This window comes from Marmota marmota, unplaced genomic scaffold, assembly GCF_001458135.2.
Source record: "Marmota marmota marmota unplaced genomic scaffold, marMar, whole genome shotgun sequence".
In the NCBI taxonomy this organism is placed as follows: domain Eukaryota; kingdom Metazoa; phylum Chordata; class Mammalia; order Rodentia; family Sciuridae; genus Marmota; species Marmota marmota.
The window spans coordinates 21327366-21346367 of NW_026000249.1; the positions used below are offsets into that span (position 1 = coordinate 21327366).

At 32.6% G+C, this 19002-nt stretch overlaps 1 protein-coding gene across 1 annotated transcript in view; it reads right to left on the reverse strand.

Moving 5' to 3' along the window:
* Window positions 1-19002, reverse strand: part of Dmd (dystrophin) — a 1737386-nt gene that overhangs the window by 1704981 nt on the left and 13403 nt on the right. The gene's annotated exons all lie outside the window — the stretch shown is intronic.

Consider the following 19002-nt stretch of genomic DNA (forward strand, 5'->3'; position numbering starts at 1 on the left):
TTTTTTTTTTTTTTTTTTTGTGTGTGTGTGTGTGTACTGGGGTATGTACTAGGGATTAAACTAAGGGGTATTTAACACTGTGCCACATGCCCAGCCTTTTTCCATTTTATCTTGAGACAGGTTCTTGCTAATTTGCTCAGAGCCTCACTAATTTGCCAAGGCTGGCCTCCAATTCCTCCTGCCTCAGCCTCCCAAGCCACTGGGATTACACGCATGTCCCACCATGCCCACTAAGGACCCATGTTCTTAAATCTTACATGTAGGGGAATAGTTAAATATACAGGAATTGGCCAGGTATAGTTGAAGACACCTGTAATCTCAGTGACTTGGGAGGCTGATTGAGAATGATCACAAGTTGGAGGCCAGCCTCAGCAAATTTGTGAGGCCCTGAGCAATTTAGCGTAAACCTGTCTCAATATAAAAAATAAAAAAGAATGGGGAGGTAGGCTTGTTTCAATCCCCAGTAACTGAGAGAGACAGAGAGAGTGAGAGAGACAGAGAGAGAGAGAGAGAGAAAAAAGGAAGTAGAAAAAATTATATAAATTATATGAGCTGAGGAGAATTTCTGACTGTGAACTAATCTATCTCTCTCTAATCCAAGGCTGTCCTAACTAGTTAATATAAATGATCTAAGAACTGAGGCCCATTAGAGTCCCCTATGTTAAGCTGTACCAGGGCCTGATACAATTTCCTGTGATGTCTAAAAATTATCTTAGAAAGGGAGACAACAAGCTCACAGCATATCTTAACTCTTTAAGCTCAAATAGCTTTACAACATCTAGTTCAGACCCAGATGTTCCAAGATAACAATACACACTGTAATTGCAACTCATCTAGTTAACCAATTCTGACCAGTCCCTATCCAGGTCATTGTTAGAGTTATGGAGCTCAGCCTATAAAACTATGATCACCCTGATGCTCCTCTTTTAAGAGGCTCTAGAAACTCTGTGAAGCTTTTCCCCTATAGTAATTTATCAGGCTCAGCATTGGGTTGGAGTATGTTGTGGGCATTTCTATAGCATTCATTCATAAACTAAAACTAAAAAAAGTATATCCAGTTTTATAGGGCATGAAGCATATAGCAGTATGTTTATATACCCCTGTTTAGATGAGCCCATTTTCTTTTTCTTTCATTCTTCCTTCCTGCCTTCATCTTTCATTCCCCTTGTTTTACTTTTATTTTCATAAAACTCAAGATTTATATTTTTCTGAATACTTTGATTTTCTTCCTAATGGCAAATTCCTTTTTAAAATTTTTATTTATAATAATTGTATGTATTTATGGGATATGTTATATTTCAATGCATGTATACTTTCATAATAACCAAATTGGTATAATCAGCATATCTATATTGTAAAAGTCTACACCCACCCAATACCACATCATATTATCCATGTCCTCATGTCTCACTTATATTTCTATTTACAGTTTAATTTCATCTTTATTACCTCTCTGAGCTTCAGTTTATACTTTTAATATGTGGTAATCAGATATCTAGGCCATCCTGGATCAGATGAAATATATGATATCAATGGGAAAACACATGAAATGCCTAGGAATATAGAAAGGACAGGTTACGATGAAGTGATTCACAAAAAGTCACACACCCCATACACACACACCAGCAGTCACACACTCACATACCTCTCAACACCCCAAACTGAAAAACAATAAGCACAAGATATGAAGACTAAAGATGTATGATATTCCTTAGGAGAAATACCCTATCTGTCAGCAGGCAAAGGTCCAAGGATTATAACAAAATTTGTTATTTCTTCTAGTTTACTAAAAATAAGTTATTAAAATATCTTAATAATGTAATCAACATTTACTGAGTACTCACTCATGCAAGTCATGGGACTAAGCCCTGAGGGAAGGAAAACAATTTACAAGATGCAACTTCTCATTTAAAGCTGTTTAATTCTATAACAAATTACACTAAAACATGAATTCCAAGCACATTTTAAGTTAATCTGGATTTACTCTTTCCGACCAGTTCTTTGAGGTAGGGTACTTATTAATTCAGAATAAATTGTGTCAAGTACAATGAGGAATTGTTCCCTAAGCATTTCTATTTATGAAACCTCAAAGCTAAACTACTGATCTTCTGAAATGCTTAATTATCTAAACAAAGTAAATAAAGTCATCCAACCAAAATTATGCTTGTGTATGCAACTGATGTTTATAGTTATAAAAAATCAAAAAAGTAGTATGAAATTATAAAAGGATTATATTGTATTTTATTTGCTGATAAAGTGAATGAAGCCAAATGGGTCATAAAAAAGTATATCCAGTTTTATAGGGCATGAAGCATATATAGCAGCATAAATTTCTGTCTTTTCTTTTTTTATTTTTACAGTAATTAAAAGTAAGCAATGAGCCCCACAATTATCTGAGTAATTAGACTTTCTCAATTAAAAAGGAGTGCTGATAAGATTAGCTGGATTTCTAGGTCACTTTATTTTTCATCATTATTAATTTATCCAGGTCAGAATTTTACATCCCGGGCCATAGAATAGAAGGGAAACTCCTAGTTAAGTTTGTATTTTTAAGAAACAAAATTCTCCCAAGCTAGAAACTTAATAGAAGGGTGAGCTTAAAAATAATTAGGATAATCTTTAATATGTTATAAACAGTAGATATTATTGGTTATTACTTTATTAAAATGTAAGTGTAGACTCTCAGAAAACTTACCCCAAAATAAAGATGATTGCTTATGGTAATAATTAAATATTATTTCCCACATATCATTATTTCTCATATAATAATTTCTATTTCATTCATTTGGGAAAAATGACATTTACTTTCAGATACAAAAATTAGAATATAAAAACCAAGACCCTAAATTCAGGACTTTTGCAAAGCAGTTCTTCAAAATAAATAGAGATATTTTGAATGTTGGACAGACTATCTCTTTTGTGCAACCCTTTACTATTCTAATTAGCATTTATATATGTAAATATGAAACAAAGACATTCTCTGGCAAAGGAGAAATTTCACCTGTTTCCATAAGAAATTGAAATGTTTTTCCATACTCATGCAAAGGTTGATCATAAGGATAGGAATAGTTGCTTTCTAAAAATTAGCTTTATTTTAGAACTTTGTTATTTTATTTTGAAAGTACACATCCTATATCTGTGAAGATAAGATTGTTGCTCAGTTTTGGGTGTCTAATGGTATAAACATGAACATAATAATGCACACATACACATGTGCATACCTGTTTAATCATACAAGAAGTGATCCCAGTGAGAAATCTGAAAAGATATATGCCCCTGAACATTACTAGAATGGAAGTAGATGAGACTTGGCCTTGATGTGGTTCAACATAGATTTGGGAGTTGATATGGCTATTTAAAGTGGAATAATCTAGGTCTGGGTGAGGGGATTAATTTCTCCCTTAGTGCCTCTTGTGATTTAAACCCTGAGTCCTAGAAATCAGAACTGCTGGACTAATTTCATTGAAGAGAGTTCAGATGGCCCCAAAATTGAAAAGGTAGTACTGTAAATGAGCCAAGTTAAGGATCTAGGAAGTGACAAACTATAAGAAGTTGTATTCAAATTCAATTTCTGCTGTAACAAATTCTGAGAAACTCAGTGACTTAATAGAAGATTTTTATCTTACAGTTGAGTAGGTCCAAAGTCTAACATGGGCCTCATAAGGATAAATTCAACTCTCAGCAGAACTGTGTTCCTTTCTGTATGGAAGTGGATGTGTCTTTGCCTTTTCTAGCTTTTAAAGCCCTCCTATATTTCTTGGATTGTAGTCCTCTTCTTACATCTTTAAAGTGAAAAAAGGGTTCTTTTGCAAATTGCATCACACTGACCTATTCTTGTTTCTTTCCTACTTTTAATCATCCTGGTGACTATGTATTTAAATAATTCAGGATAATCTCTCTGTTTTAAACTCAGCTAATTAACAAACTGAATTCACCATTTTCATATAACATGTTCACAGGTTCTGGTGATTACAGTGTGAACATCTTTAGGAGCCATTATTTACATAACACAGAGGGGTTTAAACATATAAAATTTTTAAAAAATAGTCACATCCAGCACCCAGTTTTTACTTTGTCCCTTATTTCTATTGTGATATTCCTAGGTATTTAATATCTTTATGGACATAATTTATGCTTATGAAATGGTTATTGTAGTAAAATTGACTAAATTAATGAATATGTTAAGCTGACTGGTGATATGTGAATTGTTTAATTTTTCCATTGACAAATGGCACAGTAGCTCCTCCAATTCCAAGAAATTAAGTTCCAAAGAAAAGTTATCTTGTTTCTCTACTTTTATTATTGACTAAATTCCACTTAGGGAAATCATTACTATTCAGGAACTGAGAAGAGTATTGCTAAAAGTGATACATAATATTTATATTAATTTGCTATCAGTTTTCCATTGACATCTGTTGAGAACCACGTCAAATATTCTTTGCCAAACATTCCCTTTTTTACAAGGTTTTAAAAATGTTTGATACTCAACATTTTTCAGCACAAGACTTTAGATATTTAATTACCTTTTAACAGCTATTCTTAGATTTTATCAATTATCTCTCATTCACAATATATTTGAAAAAATTCTTAAATTATAATTATCTAATTTGTATTACAGTTTAAATATATGGTCACTTATATTTCATCTAAAATATCACTTGTAATACATCTTCTCCTTTACAAGTATCATATATGTTTGAATAGAAATAATTTGTACATTCATATAAATCTTCCATCCTAGTACATATACACTTACATAAAAAATAAAGCACTGTGTATCGTTCAACTGTACTTCATCATCCATTGAGGCAAATGTTTGTTTTTTTCTAACCAGAATAGTAAACTTTTATCATAGAAATTACCAAAAGAATTTTTCTAAAATTGTCTGATATAAACAGCAAATACCCCAGCTATTTCAATCTCTGTAATTTTTTTTCTCTTTTTTTATAATTTTTTTGTAGTTGTAGATGGACAGAATGCCTTTGTTTATTTTTATGTAGTGCTGAGGATTGAACCCAGTGCCTCACACATGCTAGGCAAGTGCTCTGCCGCTGAGCTATAGCCGCAACTCCTCTATCAGTTTTTATACCATAAATAAAATTTCCAACTAGAACCTGGAAATCTTTCACCCAGCATTACACTTGAGTACTTTAGTTCCTTTTGTAAAATGTTCTATTACTGATTTTTAGATAAAGTTTGATACTTTATAATCATCTACTGCTAAAAATGAATATCAATATAAATTAGCTTGTAATAAATTATTTTAAATATTTCTTTTTTTTTTAATATTTCTTATAAGTCAAATTTCAGGTCTTTCTTTTACTATGCTTCAGATTGTCATGAAGAACTTTTTCTAGCTTAGAAAACAAAACAACCAATAAGGAGGAGGAAAATATGTGGTGAAACCCAAACCCATTCCAATACTATTTCCTTTCTTCTTTATGTTAATTCCTTAATCTATCAGCCTGAGGATATCATGTGATCAGGTGTGAAATCCTGACTGTTCCTCACACAAATTAATGAACCTCACTCACATTTTCACATAATTTGCTAATGTAAAACCCACACCTTCAACAATAATCTATTGTGTGCTTACTAAAAGAGGCCTTCTTTTAGGTTTTGGAAATTCAGCTGTGAATAAGAATGATCCCCGCACATGAGGAAGTCACCACTGATTAAAGGGTTGGACACATCTGCAACCATCTACAGTGTTGTCATAAACCAGAAGTACAATGGAAGGTATAAACTCCACAGCAATATAACTCAGAATCCATTCTTTCCTCAAGGTTGAGATTTATATTACAATGAATATCACTGACAAAAAAATGAAACACAAGAAAGACCAATATTCTTGTTGCATTGGTATTGTATTAAACAGTATTAAAATAACAAACCAACCACAGATTTTGAAGAAAAAAATCTTTGTACCTTATGTTTCATATTCTACCATAATGTCATATTCTTGCATTCTTATATGTAATTCAGATAAATCAGGAAATTTTCAGGCACAAAGTATTAACTACATAGCTAAATGAACAGAGTGACTTGAGGTATTCCCTTCTCCCTATTTACATTAGTAATCCCCTTGCCCTCCTAGTGCTTTAAAGTGTGTCAGTTCTCTTAACCACAACCAAATTTCTGGCCTATATCTACTTTATTTCTCTTATTCTAACTCCATGCACCAAAAAATGTACATGTAAGTGCATGCACAGACACACACACACACACTAAGGCAAAACTGCTCACTTTATCTGTCTAAAAAACAAAATTACTTTAAATATATGGAAGAACATTTAAGGAGTTTAAGAATAGGTAAAGAACATCTGAATCACCCTTGGGAGAAGTAAAATTATGTGTGTTTGCTCTGTTTTCCCTTTATTCCAAAATGCATGGTATTGTCCTCAAAGGATTGCAAGGTACCATAGTTGATATCTTACTATTCTGAGTGTTCATGTGGCCTCCAAGATAAAAAAGAAATTTATTATTGTCATTTGCCTAATCCTAGCTGCATTTAAATACTAAATAGCTACAGACATTTTTAAGATAAAAACTAATTTTGAATAAATTTTAATGACAATTATTAAAATGATCATTTTCCAAAGTAGATTAAATATAAAACAGATAATTTCCCAGACTGTACTCCCCAAATACAGCTAGTAATGAAAAAGCTAGAGTCTGAGGTTGTAGCTCAGTGAAAGAGCATGTACTTAGAAAACATGAGGCTCTGAATTTAATCCCCAGTATGAAATAAAGAGAGGGATTTCTTTTCTCATTATATATTATTATTATGATTCCAATTATTAGATTTTCAAAGAAAAAAATGACCTCAAACCCAGTGTGTATAATATGAAATAAAATAAGGACAAATTAAAACAAAATAAAAAGGATAGTTATTTAGGACCAGAGAAACATGCTATTCTGGCAATCTTAAATAACAAAGCACATAGTTTTTCTGGGGTTCAGCTATGAAATGTACAGTGGAAGAAAAGCATCTTAGGCAGCTGGAACAGCAAGTGCTAAGCCTTGAATTGTGTAAATATCATTCTGAGTAACTGTATATTAAAAGGAATGGAGGTACAGCCAGAATAGAAATATGGTTAACAGGAAGTGATCACAGAGATGAGAACAACTTGAAATACAGTGATGGCTGTAAAGGTAGGAAAATATGTAAGATTTAGTGATGTATTCCAAAATACAAACCATAAAGCATCATGGTGGGTTGTAATTTTGAAAGATAGAAAATGGGGAATCAAGGATAATCTGCAGGGTTTGCTTTGAACAACTGGGTAAATTGATCAAGGCATTACTTATTAATCTAGGGAAAACTGAAAAGTTTTATAAAGGTTGTATGTTCAAATGATTATTTCCTTTAAGAATATAAGGTAATCAAACAGAATACTGCCCAGAAATTTCATTTAGTTTATATTAAAATACAGTTTACATTAAAACTACATTTGAGACAACCCTTAATTTTGAGTCAATAAGTTGATGAATTATTTCATTACAAGTAGATCTAATACTTCATTTTATCGATGTTTAAGGCTATTTAATTTACCAACTTAAAGTAATTTAAAAGACAGATTTATTATTACAAAGATTCCTGAGCTAAGCCTTTAATGTCAATGCAGACATGGTTGATTCATGAGAAAAAAGAAATACCCTGAACTCATCTATGTGTTTAGAGGACAAATTAAATCATCTTTTAAATAGCCCCAGGATGGTCTCAGCCATTAAAAAGCAGAAGGCTAATAAAACAACTGTTCCTGCTAAATTGTTTTCTAAGTTTATAAGTAGATGTCCTCCCTTATATATTTTATTGGCAATATATGTTACTTTTATAGAGAAGCAGCTTTTTTGTAAGTTCTCAAAAACATTAAGAACACCTGAGGTGTACTGTAGGCCAATTTCTCCTATAAACATTGACTTAAAATAATTTAAAGACCTTATTCTCATGTTGGAGGTAATTAATTACACTCTATTGAACTTTTAAAAATGCACTGCTCAAACCTGTGGGGGGCATGCACATGTGTGGATTTACAATGACTTTTGCACATTTTAGCTGTGTCTGTCCAAATGAACAAGTTTAAACATGAGAGGAAAAAACTCAGAACCTTTTATTGATCCATTAAGTACTGTCACTAAAATTCATACACCTGGGGAATACACAGATTATATAGCAAAACTAATTCTAGACAAATGGATTCTGATTAAAGCCAACCTATTTGTGGCATTAACAACACAGAACATGAAGTTAACTAATCCACTTGCTTATTTTAAATGGGCACATGGGATCACAAACTTATGCTCTGGAATAATTATTTTGCTGCCATTTTATTTTTTTTCTTTATTGTCCCTTAGTTACTATTGAAAATACTTCTGGAATAAGAGGTCTTAATCAGCTGTGTGAACGAAAGACATTTTTATATCTGAGAAAGTTATCATCAAACCATTGATAACAGGACTCAATAATATTAATTAGGATCAAGATTAGAGGATAGGTGGGTCAAATGGTGGTTTCATTTCCAATTTTCCAAGAAATCTCCATATTGCTTTCCATATTGGCTGCACCAATTTGCAGTCCCACCAGTAGTGTATGAGTGTACCTTTTTCCCCAATCCTTGCCAACACTTATTGTTATTTGTATGCATAATAGCTGCCATTCTGACTGGAGTGAGATGAAATCTTAGAGTGGTTTTGATTTGCATTTCTCTGATTGCTAGTGATGGTGAACATTTTTTCATGTATTTGTTGATTGACTGTATATCATCTCCTTGGTCTGTACCCAAAGAATTTAAAAACAGCATACTGCAGGGACATAGCCACATCAATGTTTATAGCAGCACAATTCACAATAGCTAAACTGTGGAACCAACCTAGATGCCCTTCAGTAGACGAATGCATAAAAATATGTGGCATATATACACAATGGAATATTACTCAGCAATAAAAGAGAATAAAATCATGGCATTTGCAGGTGAATGGATGGAGTTAGAGAAGATAATGCTAAGTGCGGTTAGCCAGTTCCCAAAAACCAAATGTTGAATGTTTTCTTTGATATAAGGAGGCTGATTCATTGTGGGATAGGGAGAGGGAGCATGGGAGGAATAGACAAACTCTAGATAGGGCACAGGGGTGGGAGGAGAAGGGTGGGGGCATGGGGTTATAAATGATGGTGGAATGTGATGATCATTATTATCCAAAGTAAATGTATAAAGACACAAATTGGTGTGATATACTTTGTATACAACCAGAGATATGAAAAAATTGTGCTCTATATGTGTAATTAGAACTGTAATGCATTCCACTGTCATATATAAATAAAAAGAGAAAGAAAAAAATGAGAGGAGACAAAAAGAAAAAAGAAAAACAGAACAGAGTCAAAAAGTCACCTATATGACCACCGCTGTATGCATCTCTTCTCACCTCCACAACACTTTGGTGGAATCATTGTTTGAGTGAGAGTGCCATTCTTTTACAAACAGGTGTGGAAGTAATAAACAGAAGAAGGCATAGAGAAGAAGGGGATGGGGAGAGAGAACTACAGCTGTGTAAATAGAAGATAAGGCAAGTCTCCCTTAATCCTAAAGAGAATGTTTTGGTGACCAATCTTACATGAAAAGCTAGTCTATTTCTCTAATTCTATTTCATCTGATGGATAAAATATTTCTCATTAATGATAGCACCATTAGCAATGCTATAATAATTGAAGATTTGATCAGTAGGCTTAGTTACTCCTTCAGGAAGAATATGCTAGAGGTCTGAACAAATCTTGAGAGAATAGATTCTAAGTGTCATGTTTTTAAAAGATATATGCCATGGAACAATTGTTCTATTGTAATTATCTTTACCTCATGTGTATGTTCTTCTCACTTGATAAGCTTTTAAAAATAGCTGGTGCCAAGGCTCCCAGTTCAGATCAATGAAAGAGAATATCAACTTCAATCTCAACATTTTCATAAAGCTCCCCCAGGTAGTTACACAGACAGTCCCATTAGAAATAACATGGACTTCGAGACGAGATAAACTGATTCCAGCTCAGCTATCTATTGGCTATGTGGTCTTAGTTTTAATAAAATTCTCTAAGGGTCATTTACACACTAAAGATAAACTGTTATGGAATTATTGTATACAAGAAATATGGTAAAATATGTGTTATTTATAACATGGCTTTCCTACTCAAATTTTAGGGTTTTTTTCTCCCAAAAGGAGCTTACATATTTGAATTTATATTGCTGATGATAAATTGGAAAAAATCTTTTCAGGGCAAACCTGCTCTTCAATTTAAGGTAAAATTTTATTCATCAATATTGAAATGATATCTCACAGGAGCAATATGACAGGACAACTGATATTTCCTAAAAAAATACTGAGTTTCAACCACTTTTCAATTTTAATAATTCACATTAATTCACAGTTTGTCATAAGACAATAAATCTAAGTGTGTAGTTCATTATTTTTCAATATAATCATGAGACAATTGTAAAATTTCTGTTCTCCTGCTACAAGAATTAAATTCTATTGTTATGACAATTAAATTACCCTGTTTTAGAATTAAATGATATCAACCAAAACCCCAGTTCATCATTATTTTGCTCAAATATTATTTTAAACCAGTACATTTTTATCTTGAATTTCACATTCCATCTGATAAATGGTCCATGCATTTTTATATAATTACTTAAGTAGAAAACATATGTGTCAATCTGATATTTTTTCCCCAGTACTGTTTTATGGTGTTCCGATAGTCATTTGCAAGTTCTATGATATCTCATAATTATTTATCAGTTAATTCAATTTTGAAGATAATGAAATAAAACAGGCCAACTATCAACAAAATATACTTTACATTGAAACTTTATCTTTGACAATTAGAATTACATCAAATTTTAAAATTTATTTGTTCCATTTTATGCCAAGTTTTTTTAACATTATTTAAATATTAAAAAGGATTTTGTTTAAACACCTTTCTGTGATTATAATGCATATGTGAAGTATGAAACACTTTAAGATTTAAACTTACTAATATTTATTTATTTATATCTTCATAGCTCAATAGTGTCATGAATATCTTATCATGATATACCTTTGTACACCACCCACAAAATACCTTTATATGTAATATTACCATGGAATGCAATAAAAAAATTCCAAATATGGCAGTTGAAACTCTTTTCTCCACAGTTATCTAGCCAAATGTTTCTAAACAAATTGGGTATAGAACCTCATCTACAATATAAATCTAAAACCACATGATTATTTAAATTACCCAATCCAGTAAGAAACTCCATTGCTTTACTATAGCATATTTGGTATATTGAAATAAAAGCTGCTAGAATGGATAGAACATGTAAATTGGCTATTTTGCCCAAGTCAAATTATGATAAATTATACTAGAACATGAAAGGTTACTAGAAAATATTGGTGTAAAGGATGGATTATTTATAAACACAGGTCTCCTTGTTTTCTTGGTATTGGGAATTGCACCCAGGGTCATGATAAAAATTTTTTTCCTGGTACAAGGATTAAACCAAGTGTGCTTTACCATTGAGCCACATCCCCAGCTCTTTTCTTTCTTTCTTTTTTTTTTTTTTTAAATTTGAGACAGGGTCCTGCTAATTTGCTTAGTGCCTTCCTAAATTGCTAAGGCTGGCTTTGATCCTCCTGTATGAGCCTCTGGAGTCACTGGGATTACAGTCGTGGGCCACCATATCTGGCTTCCTTATCTTCTAAATGGGTGAATTTGGGTCAGGTACATCCAATTGTTTCATCCATACAACTTCAATGAATAAGCAGGACAAAAATAGCTTCAACTTATTAATGATTGGTTCAAATTGTCCTGAATATGTTCAGGTTTTGTTTTGTTTTGTTTTGTTTTTTTGTGGTACCTAAACTAAAAACAATGTAGAAGACAGGAAATCAAGGAGACACAAACCAGGCATGATGTCGCATGCCAGTAATCCCAGTGGCTCTGGAGGCCTAGACAGGAAGGAGTATTTGTAGTTCAAAGCTGGCCTCAGCAACATCAAGGCCCTAAGCAACTCAGTGAGGCCCTGTCTCTAAATAAAACAAACAAACAAACAAACAAACAAACAAAAAAAACAGAGACACCATATTGCCTGCCTGTCTGAGTGTGTGGGGGTCAGTCTCTCTCTCTCTCTCTCTCTCTCTCTCTCTCTCTTTCCCTCCCTCCCTCATTCATTTTCCCCATTTCTGGTTCTTCAGGCTGTTGGGAAATATGAGCTAACGTATCTATTTCTTTTAATTTCTGTTGTGACAAGCAATTTAAAAGTTCGCCATCAGGAAACAGGAGATTGCTACATGAATATCTTAATGTGAATATGATAATCAGTTTCATATTAAAGTAATATAACTGCTCATTTTTACATTAATGTCTGTGTTTTATTATTGGTAAATTTTACCAATGTAGAAATCTTCATTATTTATTTTGCTATATATTAGATTTATTTTCTATTGTAGCAATGATGAATCTGAACATGACTCCAGATACTCTGGTATAGTCTTTAACTCAAATAAATTAAGGTGTCAGTAAAAGCTAGTTATACAGTATGTCTGACCATCGGTAAGAGAAGTGTAAAAATATAACACTCATAGTTAAACCTAAAAATAGTCAAGAATAGTATAATAAGTACCTTTTATGGTTTATATATGAAGTGTCTCCTGAAAGCTCATGAGTCAATGCAAGAAAGTTCAGAGATGAAATAATTAGGTTATGAGAATCTAAACCTAATCAGTGAATTAATCTCCTTGTAGGGATTCACTTGGGTGGTAACTGTAGGAAGGTAGGGTGTGGCTGGAGGAGGTAGGTCATTACTGGGGACATGCCTTTGGGGGTAATATTTTGTCTTAGGTGAGGGGAAAGGTTCCCTGGCACTCTTGCACTCTCTCTCTCTCCTCCCCCTTCCCCCGCTCCTTACCTCTCCCGCCCTCTTGGTACCATGTTACCAGCTGCTTTCTTTACCACACACTTCCACCATGATGTTTTACTTTATCTCACGCCCCAAAGAATGTAGTTGGCACTCTATGGACTGAGACCTCTGAAACTATGAGTTTTAAAATAAACATTTCCTCCTCTAAATTGTTCTTCTCAGGTACTTTGATCATAAAGGCAAAAAATATAACAGTAACCTTGCTCCGATGATATGCAGGATAGGAATGTTAATCACAGTTCTCTGAATTTCTACATCAGCTATCAGTTTTCCTAAGCCTCATTATTTGTCTGTGCTTGTCTCTGCTCTTAGAAATACTAATAAAAGTATATAAATTACTCAACAAAGTATTTTCGAAATTATTCGGTAAAAGATTGTGCTGAGTATACATAAAGCAAGTGAGAGGACAACACTAATTCTAGTTGTGTACCCCTTTCCTTTGCTAATGCAGTTAATACCACCTCTAGTTTGTTCATTTCAACTGCAATTCACTGAAGTTCAAAAGTAAAGGAATATTTTCATCATTATCATATCTAACACTATTAAATTATATAATTTAATCTTAGTGATTAAATTTTAATGTTTCTTAAAAAAAAAGCAACTCTGGAAAAAGTGGTCCCCTGATGATATAATAGGAACATTATTGTGATATCATATTTATATAAGCAGATGATACTTTCTAATTTCCATGCAGACTAGACAAAGAAATGATTTTGCCAGAAACTTGGAATTTATGTTTAGACAATGACAACTTGCAATACCACTAATGACTTTGTCAGAAATAGTAATGTAAATCAATCTTAAAATGGTACAAAGTAATACATATTTTGTCATCAAAAAGGCCATGGCGGGGGTGCTGGTGTTGTGGCTCAGCGGTATAGCTCTCACCTCACACGTGCAAAGCCCTGGGTTCGATCCTCAGCACCACATAAAAATAAATAAATAAAATAAAGTTATTGTTTCCAACTGCAACTACAAAAATAAATATTTAAAAAAAGGCAATGGTGGGCTGGGGATGTAGCTCAGTTGATAGAGTTCTTGCCTCACATGCATAAGGCCTGAGTTCAATCCCCAGCACCACGCAAATAAAAAACGGTCATAGTCATTTTTATTCACATATGTACCATTGAAATTTTTTAAAAAAATATATGAAAACAAATTTTGCATGGCACTGAGTTTTGTTCTAAAACGTCTGGAATTTTTATAATAATAAGTTCCAGCCGAAATCCTCCACGCAGGAAGAACAGCAATATAGTCCAACCTCATTGGAATATACTCTACAGTGGGTTCTATTAATAGTCAATGCAGCAGCACAACTCACAATTCACAATAGCTAAGTATTGGAACCAACCTAAGTGCCCTTCAACAGATGAATGGATAAAGAAAAAAGGGATACACACACACACACACACACACACACACAATGGAATATTACTCAGCCATAAAAAATGACTTCATGGTACTTGCTGGTTAATGGATGGATCTGGAGTCTATCATGTTATGTGAAATAAGAGAATCCACAAAAAACCAAGGCTGAATGTTCTGATATGTGGAAGCTAACCCACAATGGCTGGGCGTTAAGAAAAAGAATAGAAGTTCAGTGGAACAGGCAAAGAGGAATGAAGGGAAGGGAGGGGGGATGGAAATTGGAAAGATAGTGAAATGAATCAGACATAACTTTCCTATGTGCATATATGAATACACCACAGTGAATCTTACCAAAGTGTACATCCATAAAAATTTAATCCAAAAATAACTATGGGTAAATGTCAGGACTATCAGTAGACAGAAGGGAGCAGGGATGGTGGAAGGGAAGGGGAAGGAGAGGTACTGGGGATTGAATTAGAATAAGATATATGACACGCATGTATAATTATGTCAAAATGGATTCTACTGTCATGTATAACTAAAAAGAATCAATTAAATAAAAAATCAACCAAAATGATATGAAATAAGTGTTCTTATTCATAAAAAATTCTAGTTGTTTTAATTAATTACAATTCTTCTGAATTGATATATTTTAACCCTCTTGATTATCTTATATAAGCTATTTAATGTTTCTTGTCATGATATCAGAATATGATGGTTGAAATAATGATGTAAGAAAATAAAAATTGTACTTACTTAAACAATTTATAGCAAACTCAAAATATACAGCCTTAAAGACACTCTTCTCTTTTACAGTAAATGTTATATCTTTTTCTTTGAATATTTTTAAAGACTAAATTTTTTCCTGCATGCAAAGTTAAGCCTGAGATCATTCACTACCCAAGTAAAACTTTCCAAAAGGCAGAGCTAATTCTAAAAACAACTCAGAGTGATGCAGGGATTAGCCAAGCAGAAAATAGAATCTGTGTCACCATCCTCATGAAGTCAAAATGAAGTGGATTAAAACCAAACTCTAATTGGTTTGTAAATGTCATTTTGAGGATACAAAAATTCCTCCCAAGTCCTTGTGTTCTTTTTTGTTATTGTTAGTCAAATTTAACTGTCACCATTTATTTTTCATTCTAAAGTTACCCTAGTAAATAAGTAAGGGCATTTCCATATTGGATTGCATATCCCAAATGGAAATGGCTTTTTATGGTAATATGCAAAAGTCATCTAGAACAGGCACAATGTTTTATCCTTGATTTTTTGATCCCTTTAAAGAGAACATCTTTACTTTGTTATTCACATGGAAAAGCTGACAAAGCACTCTCTTAATATAGAGAGTTGTTTGTGGATTGGTAAACAAACCAATTTGTTTGAAACTCAGGGAGGCAAACATATATATATAACCCACCATGCATTTATAATATATATCTTACAGCAAAATCACAATAGAAAGTGAACTGTTTGATTACAATAGTGTATATTTCAAAGGTGATAAACCTTTTATATCTGAGAACATAAAAATGCACAAACTATTAAATAATTTCACTATAGATGTACTTATATTTGCATATGTTAACATTTAAACACACTAGACACAGCTCTTGAAATTCCTTATGCTAATGTATACTGCTACTTATTTTAAAAGGCAATTTCATTTAAAATCAAACCTCAGGTCTCAAAACACTATTTAAGGCCAAACAAAGCATATCAATACAAATGCAAGATAAGAAAGCCTTCAATGTTTCAATGATAATTTAATTTATAAATCAACACAATAAAAAAACTTATGTTTAAAATTCAAAAAACATTATTTGGTAGGTATTAGCTTCAGTCCTCTAATAATATAAAAAAATTTCCCAAACATAAAACAAAATGTTTCATTAACCTCCTAAGGGGCATAATAGATATGAAATGAAAATTACTTTGGAGAACATCTGACATCATCATGCATAAGCTAAAGAAACTATTTGTTTAAATAAAAATATGAATTTTTCAAAGATAATTATCATACAAAGCTTGAAATAATTCCATGAAACTCTACTGTTAGATACATTGAAGAGAGTCTTCTAAGTCTTTGATTCTAAGATAGGGTATTCTCTTTTGTGTGAACATCATCAATAAATAAAAATCTTTATGATTTAGTTATTTTTTAATTTCAATCACCACTGATATCATTAGTTGAGAAATACTGAGCAATAAGTTTTAATGCATATTTGGTATTGTCCTAACACATTAGAAAATGAAGTGATAATAGAGATATAATATATAACAGAATTTATGCTGAATCCTCATTTTGTTGACAGCCATAAATAAACTTTGGTAAACATTTTGGGGGGCCTAATGCTTTTTGAATTGGAAGGGAATTGATAAATAGAAGGATATTCAGATCTAAGACTTCATTGGCAAATAACACTATAACCAGTGGTTGGATATCAAAATCCACCTGTATTTTGGTTATATATGGTTGACTATGAATTGCTCAAGTTTGAGATATTTGAGTAGTTTCCTACAGGCTATACAATATACATTTCAATGTACATTTTTTTAAATTTAGAAGTATATGTTTAGTTACGTATATCAGGTTCTTTTATATGATAAAACATAGTATTCACATAACTGTCAATTCTGATTAGAAATTAATCAATCTACTTTCTCATTGTGATGTACATTCCTGTATATGTATCTCTATTCCATTGATTAAAAGGATAGAGAGGTCAAAAGTCATTTTATAATTTGTCAAGAAAAATATATATTTTATTTATATAATCAATGGATTCATTCATTTCAGTTATTCAGTCATGTATCTACTTTGTGGTGCATGAGATCAAACTCAGGGCCTTACATGTGCTAGGCAAGCTCCCTACCACTGAGGGACAACTTCAACCTAAAAAAAAAAATCTATTTTTAACCTATACACACAAAATAGCTAGAACATATATCTCAAAGAATGGAAACTGACCACAATAGGAAAATTTTAATGGAAAACATAACCATGAACAGGTTTATCCTTCAAATCCACATACTACAGTTCTTTTTTTCAGTTTTGAACCCTATATTTTCATTATGCCTGTCCTCTATACCCCGTTGAAATAAGAGAAAAAAATTAATCAGTAGTAGGCATCAACAGTGAGGTGACCCATCCATATGCTACCAAACAAGGCACACAATTACTGCAGTTTCTTTCACTGAGATAAAACCGGAGGTAGAAGTGTTGTTAATCATTCACAGAAGCAAGAAAAAGGAGTTATAGGAGTCTCTGATCAGTCATGCATTATTCAAAGGAGCAGAAACATTTCTGAACTTAACTTCACAAACTCACGATTGGTTATAATTTGATTTCCAAGTACATTTGCTTATTAAGAGCAATTATAGATGTTCCTAAACTTACAATGGGATTATGCTCAAATAAACCTAACAACACTCACAACACAAAAATGAAATGTCTTTACTATACCTAACCAACTAAACATTCTCACTTAGTATCACAATACGCTGGAGAGTGTGGGCTATTTCCTCTCATGATCATGTTGCTGACTGGAGCTTGGGCTCACGGATCCCCAGCATCACAAGAGAAGATCATACTCTATGTCACTAGCTCGGGAAAAGATCAAAATACAAATTTCAAGGTACAGTCTCTAGTAAACACATGTTGCTTTTACACCATTTTGAGTTGAAAACTTTTTAAGTTGATCATCTTAAGTTGGGGAAATCAGTATATTAGTCCATTAGGAATGAGTAGTCTTCTTGTGATAACTATTTGATATAAAATAATTTCCCTCCTGATTTGTTCATTACTTTTTGAGCTTCTTTACAGTTAACTCCCGCCTTTCCTGATACGCATCTGCTAGGTGAGCCGAGGCAATCAGGTTTCTGGGTCTGCAACATTGCAACTAGACTGTGGTTGATAAAATATTTGACAAAAGATGTTTCTTTTCTGAGTCATTTTTCAGCTTTTCCTGATGGAAAGTAGCACCACCACTTTTAATGATTTTTCTGGATTAAAATTGGTTCAATATCCCAAAAATATTTTCATTATCAGATTCTATTATATCACAGCTTCTACCCAAATATCAGCCCCATTGACTCTGTGTCTCAAACTTCTAATTTTAGAGTGTGGAAAAGCCTCCGCAAAGTGGGGACAGATTGTAATTTCAAAGAAATTGGCAAACTAAAAACGTGTCTCACAGCTACAAGAGCAGAGATCAGGATGTCATTATCCTTCTAATCCATGTGTCTCAAAGATATTACTATATAGTACCAGAGATAAGGATTCAGGCCATTTAAGGATAATATAAGAAAAAATATAAATACAGTGCTGCCTATCAACTAAGAAGCATAAAATGAATAAATATCAAATGGAGGACCTCCCCAGAGTTAGGAATTATAAGAGAAGTGTTGCCAGGAATAGATTTACAGACTTAAATAGTAAACCATGTTGCCTTTTATAGAGTATATGAATGAAATTGGCAAGAGTAGCTAATTAATTATAGCTCATTAGTCTATCAAGTCTCTTGGTAGAATAAGCAAAACATTAACTTTTTATAATTATTTGGAGTCAATGTACTCCAAATGCAGTATGCTCCATCCATGAAGCATATACATTTTAACAGCTTTTGTTTTATTTTTCCATGAAATTTTATACTTCATTTTTTTTTACATATTAGCATTTTGAGAACTA